General features: G+C 34.5%; 3 non-coding genes across 3 annotated transcripts; all 3 read left to right on the forward strand.

Moving 5' to 3' along the window:
• The first annotated feature begins 2529 nt into the window (after nucleotides 1–2529).
• Nucleotides 2530–2603, forward strand: Trnat-ugu. Its single transcript has one exon. It is a non-coding gene; the product is annotated as a tRNA-Thr (tRNA).
• Nucleotides 2604–4774: 2171 nt separating this feature from the next.
• On the forward strand, nucleotides 4775–4848 carry Trnat-ugu. Its single transcript has one exon. It is a non-coding gene; the product is annotated as a tRNA-Thr (tRNA).
• Nucleotides 4849–5745: 897 nt separating this feature from the next.
• Nucleotides 5746–5819, forward strand: Trnat-ugu. Its single transcript has one exon. It is a non-coding gene; the product is annotated as a tRNA-Thr (tRNA).
• Nucleotides 5820–8812: the final 2993 nt, after the last annotated feature.

Raw genomic sequence — 8812 nt, forward strand, 5'->3', positions numbered from 1 at the left:
CATTTCTCTCTATTATTACATGTAAGTAGTAGGAAATCTATTTTTATATCATTAAATTTATGTTAATTTTATGTTTCGTCATGTTTATTTTCTGTAATTAGTTTTTAAAGTAAAAATATCGAACTTTTACGAATGGTAGCTTTCCTGCAATGCTGCGAACTTCTACAGAGAAGCACCGATCGCAGGCGTTGCCCTTGTTCCTGTAAAATTGTTAATTCAGAGGGAAAGGAACCATTCAGGCACAAACTTCAACACCTTCAGAAAAATTAACAAAATTTTTTTTTATTAATAAATTTTTTCAATAATTAAAAAATGAGATTTTCTCTACATCCTTAGTCTAACTATACAGACAATAAAAGGTTAAACATTATAAAAGAGCTTCTTGTATTGAAAATTATAGTATATAATATCTCAAATATTATAGTAGAGATAACAGATACTTATCGCAATGCTACTGGTAACATTGAAATGACAGAAAATTGCATTCTGATGATAGAAGTGTCATTTTGAGTATGGTAGTATGGTATTATCAAGGTAGTATCAAGTGTGACCGTAGGGTCGGTGTCTCGTTGACACCACGTCAGGAGACCTAAATCTGACACCACCGAATCTCTAGGGAACTCGGAAATCGCGACGTTACGTCACACGAGCGGTAGCGAGTGAGCGATTGGGTTCGGAGTAGAGGTGAGGAGAGAGACGAGGAAGTAACTTAATCGGAATCCATGGTTGCTAACAATTAACAATTTTAATGAAACTAAAGAAATTACAAAGAGAGTTAATTATGGTCATAGTTTCCCTATTCAAGAGAGGCCCGTCGAGAGAGAGAGTTTACAAACGAATCGCGGGTTGATAAATACATTGTCGGTGGACTGTTCTTTCCACTAGGTCCGAATCTTGTCCGTTCACTGGTGTGGGGGCACGGAGGAGTGTAGAGGCTCAATCAGGCACGAATTTTGCTCTCGGGGTTAATCCTGGGTCACGGTTTTAATCCGGGGTCACGATTTCAATCCTGGGTCACGATTTTAAATCTGGATCACGACTTTAATTCTGGAGGACGACTTTGTTGGGCGGCCTTTTTGAAGACGACTCTTGCAGAGGGACTTTGGATGACGATTGACCTCGGGGTCTTTTTCCTTTTCTCTTGTTATTCCTCTTGGGTTTTTCCATTAGGTCAGGTGGTTGTTGTTAAGGGTCTGGCGTCCAATATAGGCACTTCATCGAAAGTTCCGGGTGACACATCCCTGACTAACTGGATCCGACTCAACAAGGAACAAACTCCGTGGGAAAAAATTTTTATGGTTTTTAACCTAACTCGATAAAACGCTCGAATTTAACCGATTAAAGTTTCCAATAGTTAAAATTTAAAACAACACTTTATTGCGGGTCTGTTCGTCCCTCACACAAGTATGGTATTTGAAATATTAGTTTTAACAGTTTTAAACAGATATCTATTTAAAACCAGAATAAATTAAATTGAAAATATAACTATTTTCGATTTATCTACATCCTCATCTGTAATTTAAAATCATCATGTTAGTTTTTTTTATAAACCAAATACAGCTTTTTCTTTCTTTACACATGATATAAAATTAAGAATAAGATTTTTTTGACGGAACAGTAGAAAAAAGTTACAAAAATGCTTGAAAACGGGAAAACTACTTATTAACCAAATAGATAAACAAACTTCTTCTCACATAACAGCGACTCTCACGCCAGTTATCGGCAACCTGAGACATTAATTCTACTGGAGGGCATAGCTCAAGGACCAGTATATCTATCGACTCTCATTAGTACCCGTCGTTGCCACCAAGAGCACTGTACTAAGGATACAGCCACCCTATGTATAATATTCTAGCTCGTTGGTGACAACTGGGTTTTATATTTATTTTGATGTTGGTGACATCTGAATTTAATAATTATATATATCTATATCTATATCTATATATAAAAATGGACATGTATGTCCCTATATTACACTTTTTCGCCAAAACTACACATCGCACGTGAATGGTGTTTGTATGTGGTGGTAGCCCCAAGTCTCCATTCGTGCATAGGGGTGGTTGCGTCTCGATAGTTATAAGGGTGCGGGAGATATGAGGCTGAAAGTGGTTGAAAGTGGCTTTCTATTTCGAATGTTTTGTTCGAATTTGTTCGAATTAAATTCGAACATAAAATTCGAATATTGGTTCGATTATAGAACGATTGTAAACGTTCCAGAAACGTTGAAAATAGTTCGTTTGACTGGACGTGAACAGGAGACGTTCAGAAATAGAATCGGGACCAGATCTCTAATTAGTCTGGAAACGGGGGATCTAATTCTTGCAGTCTGTGAAAACGGGTAAGATTGACTATAATGTAATTATCTTAATCTTCACTATCTTTACTTTTTGCCCACAAATAAAAACCCAGCGAAGCGGGTCCTTGCAGCTAGTTATAAATATAAAAAGATTTTTAAACAGAAATGATAACATTTAGAAAATTCCATTCTATCTACAAACGAAACGCTCGTAGAAAGTGATGACATCGAACGGCGCCGTAGCTTAGTTGGTTAAAGCGCCTGTCTTGTAAACAGGAGATCGCGAGTTCGAATCTCGTCGGTGCCTTGATTTCTTTTGTTATTTCAATTTGCTTTTTCGATTTTTTGATTTCGAACGACTTCGTTGTAACAGGAATGCGGTTGACGTCACACTTTAAACGAGAAAATTACATTTTGTAATTTATCCCAGAAGTTTGATTCTAGGTTGTGGATAAAAGCTGTTTTTGACATTTCCTTCAGGGTTCCTTACAAACTGCAATAGGGTAAAATTATGCTCTGTTCGTAGATACAAACCGCAAACCGAAGACACTTTCAATCGATACACAAAGTGATTATGTTGCGGTAATGGTCAATTACAATTGTACGATTTTAACGAAATACAAAGTAATGAGATTTGGAGTTATTACTGAAGTGGAGACGAATGATTCTTAGATAAGGCCGACTTTACAAATCAACAGATTTCGTTCGCGAAAGACATTTTGCATTCCACTCACTTGAAGGCAGAAAACTGCGCACCTGCAGGAAATACATAATACAGATACCACTGTTCATCACACAAATAGATAATTTTCATGACTTTTTTAAAGGGTCAAATCTTTTTGACCTGTGGACACTAAGAAGGCCTCTTTTAACAAGCCCCTTACGGATTCGGCCATTTCCACAATGGGCCGACCGGGTGGTGAGGGACGGGCCCCACATATTCGGATGAACCACTCTCCGAAAAATTTCTGGGGATCTTTTGACCCGTCCGGATTCGATCACGGATCCCTCAGAGTGATAGACTTGCCATCTGGCCCTTGGGCCATCCGGTCGTCCAATTTTCATGACTGTAATTTGCAAAACCGATAAATAATAAATGAAATATTCAAGATGCTATAAAAATATTAAACTGATATTTAATAGTAGATACAGGCAATTAAATTATTATTCATATCGGCTGAACATTTCGCCAAATTAAGGAATACAAAATAAAAGAAATAAATATAAGCTCTTCTCGACTTATGCAGGCGATTGGTTCCTGGAGTTTTGTTGTAAATCGAGGAGTGCCTGCACTGGATAATATACAACCGTTCATAGACGCTATACATAAATGACGTCACACTGGAAGGGAAGGAAGGGGGTTAAGAGAAATCGCATAAAAATCGGACACGAGGAGGAGGAGCAGTTGAGCTTCAGTGGACATCCGAATATTTCATTAAAATTTATACAATTTATGCGTTTTATTATATTTATTTCAAAGTTTCTGGTATGTTTCTTTTCTACTTATGGTATCTATCATTCGTAAAATGAAAAAGGTTTAAAGAGGGTTGAGTTTTGTTGGACGTCCGAAGTGCGGATGGGATTACGGAAACGGAAAAATTGGGACAAGAGGGAGAGTAAAAATTTCAAGTAAAATGCGGACATAATTTACGGAGAGCCCATATGAATATTTTCAAATGCATTAACCCATCAACAAACGTAATTTAGTGACCCTTGAAATTAGCAGGTTTGATGTTATCTGTCTTACACAAACACCACGATGAGTCTGATTATCTGATGTTGTGTATTGAGATGTACTATGTTTCGACATCGAATTTCACTTCGGATCGAGTATCTGTATTGAAAACTGTCCGACCCACATCGACTCCTATTCAATTACAGTAGAGCGTCGTTTATCCCAATCAATTGGGGACTGGGGTTGTTCGGAAGATCGATGTTTCGGATAACCGATTATGTACGAAAAATTATATTAACCTATCGCATGTTGAAATTTTTCTCCGTTGCGTGTCGCTTCGCGTTGAATTTTCGTCGATGTTACGCCTAACGAAGAATATTGTAATCGTTAAAAATTATTTTTTTATTTTGTACAAACAAAATAAATATATTGAAAAATATAAAAACAATAAAAAAATTATACTTCAAAAGTTAATTTAGTATCAAAAACGTAAAATATTTGAGTAGCCCAAGACATAGCCAAAGATTGCAGCGCCACAGCACTGGCGAAAATTTAAATTTGCCGACTGGAATTCTTTCCGTAATTGACGTTTCGGATAATTGACTTTCGGATAAACGACGCTCTACTGTATTGACATGTGATGCACAATGCGTCGTTACAATATTCGATATTAATAAAGCCATTTTCCGAAACTTGTTATCTGTTCTTTTTAGGAAATGTTGTCGTAACCGATCGATAGATAAGCTATGAAAAATATGAGATTACTTACAGACACAAGTTAGCAAACGAAAGGCGAGTATACAGGCGCCGTGGCTTAGTTGGTTAAAGCGCCTGTCTTGTAAACAGGAGATCACGAGTTCGAATCTCGTCAGCGCCTAATATTTTTATTAAATTCGTTCTAAAATTAAGGTAATTCTTGTACTTTCATAACCACCGAGCAGCACTTCTGTGGTTTTCGTTGTGTGTATGTTGCAGTCAAAACCAGTTTTAACTAGTTTATGCTGGATTGTTACATCTAGAATTTCCTAGTTATAACTAGAATTTACTGCTGTGCATGTTTGGATTTTAGATGAAACTAGTTTTAACTTTGAACATTAGTTAAAACTAATTTTAGCTACATAAATATGTTTCGGGAAATAAATAAATAAAGTCATGATTGGGATTAAAACATTTGTATTATTTAATACAATATTTATTGAAAATATGGTCATACATCTGTGTTATTAAAATTAATTAAAGCGATACGAAATTAATCATACACTATAGGAACATTTTTAAGGAAAATCACAGAGCCATGTCGGCAATATTAACACTAAAACAACATCAGTAATATTAATTAAAGTCATACAAAAATAATCATTCAATAAAGGAACATAAGTATAAAAATTAAGTCTACATTACTTATTATTGCCAGGCAAACTATCATGGTATTTCGAGTTACACAAGTTGTCTTTTTTCTTACAAAGGCACATCTTCGACATACACGCCTTCTTACACAAACAGCGAACAAATCCTTGGCCTGTTCCTAAGGCTGCTCTCCTGGCAGCAGTTCTTAAAGATACATTTGTCTCTGGCACTCCTTCTACTCGTAGTAGCAAGAATTTTTCTTTGGACATGTCGAATGCTGACCTGATCAAGTACATTTAAGTTTTCAAATAGGTTCATACTTATTTTAAATTGAATCTTTAATTAATAATAATTATGGTAAATTGTGCCCAAAAAAGAAACAATTTTTTTCACAATAATTACACTTCAAAATATTAACGAATATACGGGCGCCGTGGCTTAGTTGGTTAAAGCGCCTGTCTTGTAAACAGGAGATCGCGAGTTCGAATCTCGTCGGCGCCTAATATTTTTATTAAATTCTTTCTAAAATTAAGGTAATTCTTGCTATTCTAGTTAGGTAATTCTAGCTAATTAAGGTAATTCTTATACTAATGCATAGTTAGTTACATTAAACAGTGGCACAATTGAACAACACATACATGCAATGCAATTTATCGAGTATCCCATATTTAGTTCCAAATTTATGCAAACCTTCTTCATCCATTTGAAGAATCACCTCGATAATATTACGGAGATCTGCTTTTGCTCTGTCGACATCAGGGATTGGTATAATTATATTATCGCCGATTTCTACAGGAGCGTGTACTGGATCCGAAGACAATTTCATTCTCTGGGCCTGTTATTCCAAGTTTAGATAAGCTTTTTCTCTGGCTGCTGTTATTTGGGTCTGTCGATTCGCATTAGCTACAGATTCTGGATCTTCGTCACTAGCTGGTATTATTTGAGATTTTGTATTCGTACTAGCTGCAGCTTTCTGGGTCTTCTTGACTGGCTACTATTGTAATTAGAGACTGTAAGCGTTATCACGTGTTAGCTGAATGAATTTTGACCTCGGTCGAAATAGTTTTTACTAAGCCATTTTGTAAAAACCGGTTTTGTCTAGTTAAAACTAGTTTTAACTCAAATTCATTTTTGACTAGCAGTAAATTCTAGTTATAACAAAGACATTCAGTATAAACTAGTTAAAACGCGTCCTAACTAAAAACTGGTTTTGACTGCAACATGTATATGACGTTACGATTTTTCTCGGTATTATTGAAATTACAGATATTATTTCCGATGTCCGAATAGTGTAATTTATCTTATATTGATTATATTTCGTTAAAATCGTACAATTGTAATTGATCATTACCGCAGCGCGATCAATTTGTGCATTAATCGAGAGAGCGTTCCTCTTCGAATTACAATCGTATGTACGAACAGAGCACAATTTTACTCTAATGCAGTTTGTAGGACTCTGAAAAAGCCGTGCTCTAGTTTTTATTAATAGATTTTTAATAAAATATCATAACAAATAGCGCCAAACAAAATTTAGTTATGACTAATTAATAATATAAACGCTATTTTTAAATTAAAATCTCGTAACAGCCAGGAAGTTTAATGCAACTTGTTGCTGAATTTTTTGACGCTCTGTCTAATTTTTGTGGCGTTGTAAAAAAATTGTAAAAAATGAAAATTTTAACTATACAACGAGATTTATCATCAAAAATCTCTAATGATATATAAATGTTTTTGTCTAAAATCCTATTAAAGCTAGTAATTTACGTTAAAAGTTGGTTTTTAATAAGTCATCTGATTTCTATAGGCAGCACAACTTTTCACCATTCTTCTGTATTTAACAAATAAAAATAAATATGTAAATTTACATATACAGTAAACATATATTTCTACTACACGATTCTTTTTATTTGGGTTACAAGTGTGTCGAGTCAGTTAAATAAAAGCAGTTTAAAACACCTTATTAACTATAGAATTTATTTCTTATCGTCACTGGTAATTTTAAAGCCTTTGTATTGTACACAGAGATGAGTAATAATTACACGCAGTTTTCAAGTCAAAAATTTGTTTTAAGAATATTTTATTTCTATATAATTAGTGTCTTAACTAAAAGTTTTAGTTTGGTTTATTTGGTTACGTCAATGCGATATGTGGGCGATCTTCCGAGATGGGATGCCTCCCGGGAGGACTTTTTGGGGAAACTGACCTCCATCTATGTGTTTAGTAAGACACGTGAAGAAAACCCAGAAAACTCCATGTGGCCAGTCTGTTCGTGAGGCGCTAACCCACGATCAGTGTTCAGAGTTTTTATCCACTTGGCCACTGGTGAGCCAGAAATTTTAGTCTTTAAACAGAATATGATAATGCATAAGACCTAGCCCTTTAATGCATAAGACCTAGCCCTCATCATTTATGATATAAGAAAATATAGACAGTTTTAGATTGTTAGAAAATATAGGTAGGTATATTAACAATTTGTTTTGTTGTAAGCCATTATATCCAAGAAAAAAATATTTCTAAAAGTGATCTAGAAATGATTTATAAACAAAATGAAAATTATTAGTTGTTAACAAGTAACAAAGTTAAAAAAAATTACAAAATCACAAAGAAATTTATTACGCAAAAATGATCGCATGAAGTTTAAGGCAGATATTTTAGACAAATAATTACATTAATGAATAAATAATGTAAACATACGAGCTAGAATATATTACATAGAGTGGCTATGACCTTAGATACAGAGCTCTCGGTGACAACGACGGGTACAATCGACCGCCATTTTATTTTAAGTCAAAACATTTAAATCTGTGCCACACGTAGAACAAAAATGCCACTGCAGAATCTTTTTTCTTTTTCATAAAATTCTGAATTGTTTTGTTTATTCCTAGATTCGAGATTTAGGCAATTATTATTAAGATTAGTCATATATTATAATATGGAATAAAATATATAAAAATGAATGTATGTCTGTCTGTGTGTCTGTCTGTATGTCCTTCATGCATTACCACACCGTTTATCCGATTGCCATGAAACTTTGGAAAGTTGTTTAACATACTCTCGCGAAGGTTTCTGGCATAGTACATTTTATCCTACGATAGATGGCGCGCGTTTATATGAGCATATCACTGTGTGTTCGATCGATTTTAAATTGTGAAGACCATTTTCCTCTCCAAAAAATATTTCTATATTGTGAACTGTTATTTACGATATTTGTTATAATTTTTGTTTAATCACTTTATTTTAACTTTTTTTGCTAATTATGTATTCGCTCGAACTTTGTTAAAACCTTAACTGTATCCCGAACAACAACCGAAGTCGTAGGAGGAAATTCGCCTATTTTACCGATCTAGGAATCCCCCTTTTCCAAATTTTAATATCGACTCAAAATAATTTAAAAAGACAAATTACAATAAAACGGTTTATTATCCAACTATCAGAAATTTCACAACATGCCAAGGAAGAGAGGAAGGAGCAATTAAATAATTAAAATTGTAAAG

The sequence above is a fragment of the Centruroides sculpturatus genome, unplaced genomic scaffold (assembly GCF_000671375.1).
Source record: "Centruroides sculpturatus isolate CEXI.00-Female unplaced genomic scaffold, Cexi_2.0 scaffold1153, whole genome shotgun sequence".
In the NCBI taxonomy this organism is placed as follows: domain Eukaryota; kingdom Metazoa; phylum Arthropoda; class Arachnida; order Scorpiones; family Buthidae; genus Centruroides; species Centruroides sculpturatus.